Source organism: Triturus cristatus, chromosome 6 (genome assembly GCF_964204655.1).
Source record: "Triturus cristatus chromosome 6, aTriCri1.1, whole genome shotgun sequence".
Classification (NCBI taxonomy): domain Eukaryota; kingdom Metazoa; phylum Chordata; class Amphibia; order Caudata; family Salamandridae; genus Triturus; species Triturus cristatus.
This window is the reverse complement of record NC_140589.1, coordinates 458,478,958-458,492,541: the sequence shown is the minus strand read 5'-3', so window position 1 is coordinate 458,492,541 and position 13,584 is coordinate 458,478,958.

Here is a 13,584-nt window from a genome sequence, read left to right as displayed (position 1 = left end):
CCTTGCGCTGCTTGTGCAATCTCACTCCGTCTCTCTTCCTCGCTCTCTCCCTTTCTTTCCTATGTTGTGCACATAGAACACCTTCTTCTCTTGGATTTTTATCTTCCAGGCTGTGTCTTACTGATTGTCCAATGAGGACTCGCTAGGAATCATCCGAATGGTTGTTTCGGCTTTTGTTTGAATGGTGTTTTGTGTTGGTGTTTGCATTGCTGTATGACTGATTCTCCATTTTCTGGCCGCGCATATATGTTGATTTTCCTGCTTGTGCGACATCAGGCAAAAGCTTTGTTTTGGGATTTGTGGTGCTGGTGTGCAGTTTCTTTGTCCGGAGTTGCGGGTGGGCCCTCGGGGGGGGGGTTTGTTGCGGGCCCGGGTATGTTGTCAGTGGGTGTTGTGGTCCTCTTGGGGGTCTGTGCTGCATGTTCAGTTGCTCGGGGGCATCTGTTGTTCTTCATGTGTGGCTATTGGCTGTGCTCCCTTTTGTGGTGCAGGTTGTGGGCCTACTTTGCACCAGGTCTGAGCAGGTGTTAATTTCCTGCTGCTAACGCGCCTTATCGCATGTTTTGTGATCTTATCGCAGATCTGGATGGTCGTTGAGAATGTTGCGGAGTGATGTTGTCCCGGCTTTTTGCTCGGGACTGTCTACTCTGCATCTCATTAGCGTTAGTTGCCGGGGTCATCTGTGGCGATGTTTTTTGCGGCTGCTATCGCAGGAAAACTGGTGCTATGTGCTGTTAGCATCAGCTTGTGGATAGTTTGATAAATGTATCGCAGTTTTGTCTGCGTTAAAGTGCCGTTAACTCAGCGATAGATCCTTGAGAATATGCCCCCCAAGTAGTTTAATATTTTAGAAAACAAGGAGCTGATTTAGATCTTGACGGATAAGTTACTGCATGACAATTGTGATGGATATGCCATCCGTTGAAATATAAATCCAATTATTTCATATGGGATTTATATTTCAGTGGATGGGATATCCGTCACCGTTGTGATGGAATAACCATCCACCGAAATCTAAATCAGGCCCTAAGTCGGGTCCAGAGATAAGGCTCACACACTCTCGCAGGTGTTCAAGGTAGTCATGAGAGAGTCCTGCATAGCAAAACAAAGTGGGATCATAACAACTCTCCCTGCACATAAGAGCAAACTTGAACCTGATATCTAAAAACTAAAAAAATAGATACATTGCAGATTCAGAGCCTGTTATGCTTGAAGATCAGGGACAGTTACAGATTATAACAATCAATATAATGTTCATGCAGACCTAAAGTCTCCAACAGTTCTCTGTCTTTGACAGTTCCAGTGGAACAGATTTCAATCAATTACAATGACAGTGTCTGAATCGGAAAAGGATTGTCTGCTTGGCACATTTCTAGAGGTAGACCAGAGTGGGCCATATGTAGATGGAGAAGTGATTGGCCACCCCATATCATTTTTAATGGATACTGGAGGCACCCGTTCAACTGTTCAATTGTTGGAGGTACCTAATCTATCCCTTGCTGGAAAACAAGTCCAAATTGTAAGCCTTGCTAATAAACAGAGCACAAACCCATTTTCAACTAATGTCCCAGAAATGATAGGGCCCTTTGAAGAAGACCACCAGCATGGAATGTGTGATTCAAGTCCAGTCAATCTATTGAGCAGTGATTTACTCTGTAGAATGAATTGTGTGATCTTTTGCACACGGGACAGTGTTGAGATTCAGACATGTGATGAGGATGTAGAAACCCAAAAATCAACCTTTGTATTGTTCCCAGTCTTAACAGGAGAAGACTTAACGTCTGACTTAGGAAATTCAGTGAAAGAGGAAGTTTGGGCCTTTATATCCAACGATATTCACTAATCAAAGATGTAGAACCATGGAAAAGAATCATCAAGCCAAATGCAGAGTATCACAGAATGCTCCAATAAAAGCCCTTCATCTGAGGCATTGGGTCGATTTATTCTATGGTTAAATCTATGCTAAAGCAAGGTATTCCAAAAAAGATATGAGGGAGTCCCTGCAATTCACCCATGATGGGTGTGCAGAAGTCAGATAAGAACTGCAAGATAGTTCGAGATTTACAAAAGGGGAATGAGATCGTCATCCTCTGTTGTCCTGTGGTACCAAATCCTGCAGTGATATTCAGTCATTGACTTGTGTCAAGTGTTATTTTTTACTCTTCTAAAACAAGGATAGTCAGTTCCTTTTTGTTTTTAAATTTCAAGATATATTCTTTGCATTGTGTAGAGAATACAGAGAGTCAGATCCTAAAGAAGAATCTGGAGACTTTGCAGCTGCAACTTCGTTCTGTTTCAATATATTGACAACCTACTGTTGGCGTCAATGACACAAAATATATGCTGGAAAGATGCCATTGCTTTGTTTAACCATTTGTCAGAGAACAGACACAAGGTGTCCCCTGCAAAGATGCAGTACTGTCATAGGGAGGTTTTGTATTTGGGACATAACACTGAGAAAGTGTGCTAGGGAAATGCCCAAAAAGGAAGTTCTCTACAACCCTGAGAATGAATCCTCCAACAATGCAGAGAGAAGTCTGGAAGTTCCTGGTGATTATGGACTACTGCTAAGAGTGGAGTCCTAACTTTTCCTTAGGGGCCTTTAAAGAGGATTACACATGAAGATGTGTCTGATATTAAATTGTTGAATGCCTATAGAGCTGAGAGAAAGCTCTGTCACCCCACCGACCTAAGAAAGCCTGATTATGAGAAGAACTGTGGGCTTTATTGCAATGAGTATGATGGGTGTGCCTTGCCTGTTTTAACACAGACTCACAGAGAAGCCAAAAGACCAGTAGCTTATTTTCTGCCACCATTGGTCTGGTAGCCGTAGTGCAACCTGGATGCCTAAAGGTATTGGCTGCAGTTGGTGTCAGCGATTAGCAATTTCTAAGCATCATGATGGCCTACTCACTTACTGTCATGGTCACACAGTCAAGATTTTGTTGACCCGCATTTGAACATAACACTTGATAGACAGCAGGTTTACTCATCATGAACAAATTATTCTAGCTTCTGATAATTTTACCTTAAAAACACTGCCAAACCCTGAACCCTGCCACACTTTTGCCATTTCCCTTGTCTGATAAGGAGGATGATGGAGACGACCACGACTGTCTAGATGTGATGGAATTATGTACCGAGCCAAGACCTGACATTCAAGACATCCCTTTGGAAGAACCTGCCTGTACTCTGTTTATGACTCTTGTTTGAGAGATATGGACATAGAATTTTGATAGCAGCATATGGTTGAGTACCTTTGTAGGTGTAGTGGAAGCCTCCTATTTCTGCAATGTAATGTTTGCACAGGTGGCTGCACTGAATGCTCTAACTAGAGCATGCTGCATCTCTCAAAGCTTGAAAGTTAAAGTAACCATTTATACTGATAGTTACTATGGGTTTGGTGCGGGCTATGATTTTGAACAGTTGTAGTCCCAGAGAGGTTTCATGACTTCCACTTGCTTCCCAGTCCAGAATAGAAATTATTTGATGGATTAGCTTACATTACAATTGCCTGAAGGAGTAGCTGCTGTGAAATGTGCGGTACACAAGAGTTTATGTGATTTTGTGAGTGCTGGAAACTACTATGCGGATGAAATTGCAAGGCACTGTGCTCTTGAGTTCTGCAGATTGAATTGGGAATATTCATGTGAATCTAAAAGTGATGATGTTTTAAACATGTTGCTTATCATTACTGATACCTGGAAAGATGTAGAGTCTGTACTAGAGGAAGCCCAAAAAGCATTAAAAGGAGTAGAGGATTAGGTCATGATATCTAAAGAATTGGATGAGGTTTGGGTTGGTGCTTCCTCTCCTTTTCAGCCAAGGTCAACGAGAAGGTCATTAACGCCCATCTCTCTGAGTTCATTTAAGAGAACCACGTCCCAGACCCATCCCAATCCAGTTTCCAAATAAAACACAGCACTGAGACCATTTTCTTCACAGCCACTAATGACATTCCCTACCTCCTCGATTGGGGCAAAACCACAGACCTCATTCTACTGGACTTCTCGGCCACCTTTGATACCATCTCCAGTTGCACCCTAATCCTGAGACTTCACAACACCGGCATCTGTGACCAAGCAATGGACTGGATCCATTCCTTCCTGACCAGCCAAACACAGTGAGTTAGACTATCCCAGTTCCTCTCAGAACCTACAGAGATTAGCTGCAGAGTGCCTCGGGGCTCCTCCCTGAACCCTACCCCATAGCTCCCCTCATACTAATTGTGAGAAGCTACAGACTCAACATCATCTACAATGCCGATGACACCCAGCTGATCATCTCCCTCACAAACGAACCCACAGCCACCAGACTCAACATTCACAACGGAATGAAGGCAGTTGCTACCTAGATGCAAGACAGCTGCCTCAAACTCACCTCAGATAAGACTGAAGTACTCATCCTGGGACCACCCCCTCAGCCTGGGATGACTGCTAGTGGCCTGCTGCACTAGGAACCCCTCCCACCCCTCTGGACCACGCACACAAACATGGCATCATACTAGACTCCTCACTTTCAATGAACTGCAAAATCAACACAGTACCCTCATCCAGTTTCCACACACTCCACCTGCTTCGAAAGACATTCAGATGGCTCCCCGCAACATCCAGAAAGACTGTCACTCATGCACTCATCACCAATAGACTTGACTACAGCAACGCACTCTACACCGGCGTCACCCAGAACTGGTCTTGATATCCCCCGCAAGTACCACATGACACATCACCTCCGACAACTCCACTGGCTCCCTATCATCAAGAGAATCCCCTTCAAGCTCTCACACATGCCTGCAAGGCCCTCCATGACACAAGACAAGAAACTCTAAACCACCGCCTCGCTTTTCACACACCCGCCAGACAGGTAAGAGCGGTGGGGGCATTCGGGCCAGGTTGGGGGGAGAACAACAGATGACCACGAGGGAAAATTAAATAAATAATCAATTTTCCCTCGTCTTCGTTTGTCGAAATACCTCCCCGCCCGTCCCCCCCGCCCCACCGATGTTAACTGCACGGGCCGTGGCTGCCCCAGATAACTCTGCTGCACCCAACTTGCCCTGGCCTCCTTCCCACGGATCCACAAGACCAGAACCAGAGGGAGATCCTTCACCTACCTCACGGCTAAGCACCTCAAACACCCTACCTTTCCAACTCAGGCAATCTGTGTCATTGGCCCAGTTCAAGAAGTACCACAGGACCTGGCTCTTTGACTGAACCACCACACCCAGACATATCAGCAGCTACCCCCTCCCCCCCTCAGCACCTTGAGGGCCCTCACTGGTAAGTAGCAGTGCTTTACAAACCCCTGATTGATTGATTGGTTTCTCCAAATGGGAGACCAGTCCTACCAGATGCTCTATTGTCACCTATGCCAAGACATTTCCACAGTCTCACTCATATAAGAAGAGATTGTATAGAGTCCTGGCCAGAGAAATGGACTCTTCCCCTACAATATTTTGATGGGGAAAGCCATTAAATGTCCTGCTGTGCCTACTGCTGTGCTTGTGAATAGAACAAATTTGACTAATTTTGACTACTACAAAAGACTGGCTGATGTAGTGCATTCTGTCTCTCACAAGGTTGAGTTGGCAACTCCACTTTCAAGGTAAGAGCAGAGCAATGATGTAGGTTTGGGGATTGGGTCTTGGTGAAGAAACACTTCTGAAAAAGTTGTCTGGAGCCCAGTAGATGTGGCCTTTTCCATGTCATTCTTGTGACGAATCCTGTTGTAAAGTGTGGAGGTCTTCTGTACTGGATTGCCATAACAAAAGAGTGAGAGATTTCTAAGTAACCATCACTTCCCTCACTCCAATGTCATCTTCCTCATCAAGACATGGCTCAACTCCACTTCTGCACCAGACGTTGCTACAGCCACTCCCAGCGGCTACCAGATCATACACCGAGACCGAGTCAACAAACATGGACATCATTGACAAAGAATCCCTCCACTGCACAACAGCTGCTGACAACCCCACCCCCATTATGGAACACCTCAATTTCAAACTCAATACAGACAGCGAGTCCACCATCAAGTGCACCTGGCCTATAGACCACCAAGACTATGCCCGCCATCTTCAAGAACATCTCCGACTTCCTAGTCTCCCATGGCAATCCGCACCAAGAACTTGATTTTCCTCGGAAACCTCAATTTCCACATCGATGCCCCAAGCAAAGTCAACACAGCAAACTTAATAGAGAGCACGAACAACCTTGGGCTCACCAAATTCATCACCAACCCCACGCACATAACTGGACACAGTCTGGACCCGATCTTCACAGCCAGCAACAGAATCAAATACAGCCACACCTCAGAGAACCTCTGGTCCGACCACTCAATTGTCCACTTCTCCATCTCTACCATTCCCAACACCACCATCAACCGGGCAGCACAGCTGACAGGAGCTGGGGCAAGGTAATGGAAAATCTATGGACCAACAACCTCAACACCTCCCCCTGGACACCACCATCGACCTCAAGGTGGCCGTCCAAAATTTCAACCCCTAAATCACCGGATGTGTCAATATAGTCGCACCTTCAAACCGCAAAACAAGGCAGACCCTCCAAGCACGCCAGCTGGTTCACTCCTGAACTAAAAGCCTCCAAATCCAATTGCAAATCACTAGGAAGAATCTGGCGCACCAATAAAACACCCTGCGACTGAGACAACTTCAAAGTGAGTCTCAATAAATATCGCATACGCCTGAAAAATGCCACAAAGAAGCCCTAACCACCCGTCTCGAAGCTAGCTCCAACTATAGCAAGGAACTCTTTAGTATCATCAAAGAGTTCACCAACCCCTCAGCAACCGAGAACATCATAACCCCCTCCATGGAGATCTGCGACACCTTCGCAGACTTCTTCTACAACAAAATCATCACCATTTACGAACACTTCGATCCACAACCAACCAGCGACAACTTCAACAGCAGCGATTCCACCTTAGACACTATAATTACTTCATAGAATCAACTAACCAGACAATGCACTGCTACCATCATGAGCTCCATCCACTCAGGAGAACCCAGAGTCCCCTGCCTCCACCACATGTTCAACCTGGGGAGCAATTCTATCAGTATTTAACTCAGCACCGTCCTCATCTCATCCATCACCTCTGTCTCCTTCCCAGAAAGATGGAAACTTGCAAAAGGAAAACCTCTGCTGAAAAAACCTACTGTTGACTCAGAAGAACTCAAGAACTACCGGCCCATCTAGCTGCTCCTTGGTCCTGGAGAAAACAATAAACAGACAACTCTCCAACCACCTAGAGATCAACAGCCTCCTGGATCCATCCCAATTAGAATTCCACACTAATCACAGCACAGTAACAACCCTGATTATAGCCACAGATAGCATCTTCCCTAGACCAGTGAGAGACCGCATTCCTGATCCTCCTTGACCTCTCCACAGCGTTTGGCACTGTGTCACACTACACCCTCCTACATGGACTTCATCAGATGGGGATACAAAGAAATGACATTAAAAGGATCACTTCCTTCCTCGTGTAAGAACACAGAGCATTGCCTTCCGCCTTAAACCTCAGGTACAAAGAACATTATCTGCAGTGTTTCCCAAGTGTTCTCACTGAGTCCAACCCTGTTCAATAGATATATGCCCCCACTGGCCACGCTGGTCAAATCCTATGGTATGAACATATTATCATATACTGATGAGACTCAGCTCAAATTCTGCCTATCCTCATAACCCACTAACACCAAAACCAATTTCCACAGGTACACGACAAGCACAGACAGCTGGATGCCCAACAAATGCCTCAAACTCAACACCGACAAAACACAGGTAGTCATCTTCCCGAGCAACACCTCCCTATGGGATGACTTCTGGTAGCCAGTGGAACTGGGCCCCTCGCCCACTCCCACAGACCACACCAGAAACCTCTGAATTATACGCAACAACAGACTCACCATGAAGAAGCAGCTAAACGCTGCCTCTTCAGTCTACTTCCTCACCCTCCGCATGCTCTGGAAAATATTCAAATGGCTCCCCATCAACACCAGATGCACCATCACTCAAGCCCTCATCACCAGCACCCTGTACTACACAAACTCCCCCTACATGGGCATCACCTCACAACTACTGAGCAGACTACAAACCATCCGAACTGCTGCAGCCAGGCTCATCCTCAACCTCACAAGAAGAGGCTACATCACCCCACACCTGAGAGCACTCCACTGGTTCCCAATCCAAAAAAGGTGCCAGTTCACACTGCTGACCCACACCTAAAAGGCCCTGCACAACAAAGGATAAGCCTACCTCAACCACAGAATTAGCTTCCACCAACCAGGCAGAAAACTACACTCTGCCTCCCACTCACTCTTCATCGCTCACACACTCTATTCCCACAGAAGCGGCAGCCACACCTTTTTCTACCTGGGCGCCAAGACCTAGAATGGCCTCCCACTCCACCTCAGGACTGGAACTACCCTACAGAAGTTGAGAGATAGCCTAAAAAGCTGGATGTTCAACTGATAACTTCAAGCAGAAGCCCCCCCAGCACCCGGATACCCTCACGGATGATAAGCAGTACTCTACAGATTGTCTATTGATAGATTGGAGACAAGCTGCTCAAAAAGTGGTGGCAACAACCATTGATTAGCAATGTCAAACTCCAGCACAAACTGAGCATGCAGAAGGGGAATAAGATTGTGCAAAAGTGTCTCAAAGTCAAGTTGAGACAAGTGCAGAACCTGTGGTGAGGGTGTCAAGCGATGCAGTGAACCAAGCTGCAGGAAATAAAGGGGTGCACCCTGAGCTCGAAGAAGGTGCAAGAACTTTGGGCAGAGGATTAAAGAGGAGAGAAAGGTAGCAAAAAGGTGGTGAGAAACTGAGAGCTGTTGTGTCAGAGGAATGCATCCCAGAAACAGTTGGAGAAGAAACAGAAGCAAGCAAGTAAAGTGACAGTGAAAGGGATCAGCCAGTAGTCAGAAAATCCAAAAGACAACAGGTGCCTAGCTGAAGGTACTCAGCTCCTGAATCGACTGACTTTGCTGAAAGAGCGCCTGACTTGAGAACACAAGATTGAGATTCAGAGAGTTTTTGAAATGCCTCCATGCGCAAGATGGCGGACTGACGCTGTTTCTTGGGAGCAGACCGTAGCGGCTCCTGGTGTGTAGGACCCCCGTGTCTGACTGGATCAGGAAACGAACATGAAGCATGAAATACCGATGCTATGAGTTAGTTTACGGAGGAGAGGGGAGGAGAAACGGGGAGAACGTGGAGAGAGAAGGAGAAGGAGAAAAATACAAATTTCCCGGCTTTGCAGCTCTTACCGACCGGATGCAGCTTCTCCCGCAAGGCTACCTTAGATGTTTGCTTTTGATCCGATATATCGAGCGGGTGCCGGTTTGGCGCTCTGCGTATCGGCTCTCCCAAAATCTACATTTTCGTTACCACAGATACTCCAGCAGCACGCTCACCGAAGAAATGGCTCCAACGAGAAGCGGCCGGGGAGCAAACCGCCAGTTGACAGAGGCATCAACAGCGGCAGTGACTTCAGTAACAGCGGTGAGTGGGGGAGGTACCGATCTTAATAAAGCTACAGTGGTAGTGGCAATGGACTTTGTTGAAAACACTCAATCAACAGAAACGAATGAATTGATTGGGGCCTTGCGGGAGGGGCTGGAGGTCACTGGGAGCTCTGAAAATACTGGCTCAACTAAAAAACTTGGCAAGCAGGTTGTTCAATATCTCCAGTCTGGCAAGATATTGGAATTCACCGATAAAGAGCTATACGCCTCTGGCGAGAGCAACTTAGCGGACAACATTATTAACGTTATAGCTTGTAGCTCAAAAACAAGCTGTACAAAATTAGGACTTTACGACAAAAAGCTTGAGCCTAGACTTAACAGGGAGAGTTCGGAACTAGAGATGCAAACGGGCCTTAAAAACACAAATGGTGGAGATTGCTATGAAAAATTAGGGGGGAGTATCGGAAATAATGACAATGAACTGGTAATACCTGATTCTTCTGAGGCGCTTGGTGGCAACATAACTCATGAGCTAGTGGCGAGTCTGGAGGAATCGCTTTCTGCAGATAACTCTGATACCTCATTAGGAGAATGAGATTAGTGCTCTTCTAGAACTCCAAGGGATCATCGCTCACAAAGGGAGCCCAAGAAAAAGGAAACAAATAAGACGGATGTTTTAAAAAAAACTAGACATACCAAAGAACCTAAGAAAACGACAAGTGTATTGAGCAAAAGCACTGCACTAAAAGAAAGACACAAGAAGATCTGAAGAATAGCCCAATGAGAAAATGGGTGCAGTCGAAGGGAGGAATCAAGAAGGCCATTGCTAGGCTTTCAGGAATGGGGCTTACTGATGGAGGGTGTGTTTCAGATAACTCTTTGGTGCTAACGGAAAAGGCGATATCAGGAAAGGACGATCAGACAGGCTCTGAAAAGGTGCAAAACCCGGAGAAAGTGTCAAGTGCCCCGACTACTGCTGTAGCACAGATCCCTACATCTCACATGGATAATAACGACAGCAGCAATTCTCCTTCTTCTCTACCTATATCTCCACCCTTAAAATTGCCTCAAGAACGGCCTCTAAAGATATGCTCTCCTACCTTAGAAGAACAAGGGTTAATGGATCACAGTACTCAAGGCAGAGAAACAACTATGCTAAATACGATCCTGCTAGCTCTCAACGAGCAGAGAGAAGAAACACGAGCTTTCTTCTCTCAAGTCAGAACTGATAATGGAAAAATCCAACAAACAATGAAAGAGGTTATGGAAAAAGTCGGATTGGTGATGAAAGAGGTGGCGGAACTTCAACAAAGAGTAGTCAGTATTGAAGAGGCTTCCTCTAGTACTATTAGCTTTGCTGAAAAACATGAGGTACAATTAAAGGATGTACAGGCTAAACTTGAGGATATGGAAAACAGACTACGGCGACAGAATCTTAAACTTTTTGGGATTCCCGAAGGCTTGGAGGGGGCAGATCCCAGAGCCTACATAGTCCAGGTTATGCAAAAGGCCTTTCCTGGACTGGGTGATTGGGATTGGGATTGCCAGATTCAAAGGGCACACAGACTCCCAATAGTACAACGCCAGAAGAATCCACAATATCCCAGGCCATTCTTACTTTACTTTGGCAATTATTTGTTGCGGCAAGCTGTTTCAGCAAAAGCTGGTCCTAGATCATCGGTAGTGGTAGATTCCATCACCATGTTTTTTAGATCTGACTATTGCAAGAATACGATGGACAAGAGGTGGCATTTAAAGCAACTGATTGACCCGTTGAAGGATCTAGGTGTGCAAGCTTATCTGCAAGAGCCTGCAAGACTTAAAGTTATTCGGAACGGGCAAAGTTTTTTTTTTTTTTCTAAATTAGAGGTGGAGGAGGCAATGCAAAAATGGAAAAAGGGAGGGTAGGGCTGAGTGTGAAAAAGGAGAGGGGGAAAAAAAACAAAAAAACCTTAAATCTTTATTAGTATAAACGTGTATAGATATATGCTTCCTCTCCCTCTTCTCTCTCTCCCCTTTTTTTTTTCTCTCTCCCTTCTCCTGTTGTGTGCATATGGCATGGGGGGTTCCTAGACTGGGAGCCAAGGGGGCGGTTGAGCCCTAGACAGCTGCCATTACATCGGCAGCTAAAAGAAGAAGATGTATCCCCCCTTAAGCAGTAGGGAAGATACGGATGTGAAGGGTGGGAAGAGGGTTGGGGGGTGGGGTGGGGAGGTTCTGATGTGTGAAATAATAATTATCAGAGAAAATAAAAAAATCAACAAGAATTTGATATTGAAAGATGGAACGAATTTTGGTACTTTAGTGATTGTTAAGAAAGGGGAAAAGAAGCTAAGAAGGACGACATTTTACTTTATAGAATGGCAGTGATAAAGTTTATAGCTTGGAACGTGGCAGGATTGAACAGTAGGAATAGGAGGCGGCTTGTTGAAGAAGAATTGAGGATGTATAATCCACATTTTGTCTTACTGTCAGAAACGCATATAGCTCAAAAAAACCGAGGGGTTCTAAAACAATTGGGATATGAAGTAATTGTGAGTTCAGATCAAGATTTCTCTACTAGAGGTGTCGCTATCTTAAAACATAAGCATTTAAAAGCTATGATCGAAAAATCACTAACAGATAAAAGCGGTAGATGGGCCATTACGCAGGTTACGATGGAGGGTAGAAATATGTTCTGTGTGTAATATATGGTTCAAATATCGATGAATATCAAATAATAGATAAATTAAATATTGAATTGCTTAGCTGGGAAGGTGTTAAGATCGTGATGGGGGACTTTAATTGTATTATGAACTATGCAATGGATACCACCAGACGAAATGCGTTTCATAGGATGAGAAAGACACGCACAGCGATTAACGAGATGGGGCGAATACAGGCTATTAGAGATGCTTGGCGAGAATTATACCCTGAAGTACCGGGCTATACCTATTACTCTGCTGTTCACAGATTATGTACTCGCATAGATATGGCATGGGTGCCAGATGAAATTTTAGAGTCCTGCACAATGGAGATATGTCCTAGGGTCACTTCTGACCATAACCCTATTCTTTTGATAGTTCATATGAAGTTAATGAAAAAACAAACAAGGGAATTTTCGTTTTCCCGGTATTTATTTGCAGACGGAATTTATATAGCAAATATCAAAAAACACCTGAAAGAATATTTTGACCTTAATAACGACTCTGCGAAACCAACAATATTATGGGACTCGTGCAAGGCTAGTATTAGAGGTTATACACAACAATATATTTGGAATCAGAATAGGGAACGAAAGGAAGAGGCGGGAAAAATAATTAAAGATATCATAAATGCAGAAAAACAACAAGCAGAAGCACTACTAAACGACCTTCAATGTGCAGAAACTATAGGATTTGAACTGATAAATCTTCGATTAGTATTAAAACGAGCATTTAAGGAAAAGATAGCAGTTAAAATTAATAAATATAGGCTGTCCCAATATGAAAGTGGGGAAAAAATAGGGAAACTCTTAGCATTTAAAATTGCAGATGAAAAAGCGAAAACACATATTAAAAAAATTAAAGACCTTAACAATAAAATATATGAATCTCCAAATCAGATACTGGGGCAGTTTGCTGTGTACTATGAAAAACTATATAAGCCAGAGACACAATCTCAAATGACGGATATTGTAAACTATGTACAGACATACATAACAAAAGGGATAGCCAACGAGATGACAGAATTATTGTCAGAAGATATTCAGGAGGAAGAAATTAAAGAAGCTATAGCATCCTTGCCATCAGGTAAAGCAGCAGGGGAGGATTCAATCCCTTTGGAATTGTATAAACTGTGTATAGAGGAGCTACTCCCATTTCTTATACAACTTATTAGATATATTGGAACAGGAGGGAATGCCCCTGATTCCTGGAATGTTACTCGGATAATTTTTTTCCTGAAAAAGAACAAGCCTCCAGAAGAATGTGGGTCTTATAGACCTATATCATTGATTAATGCGAACGCAAACATTTTCGCCAAAATTCTTGCAACTCGATTGGCACCAATAATGCCAGAATTAGTAACATCTGAACAACATGGGTTTATACTAGGAAGGGACACCGTGGCTCATGTAAATA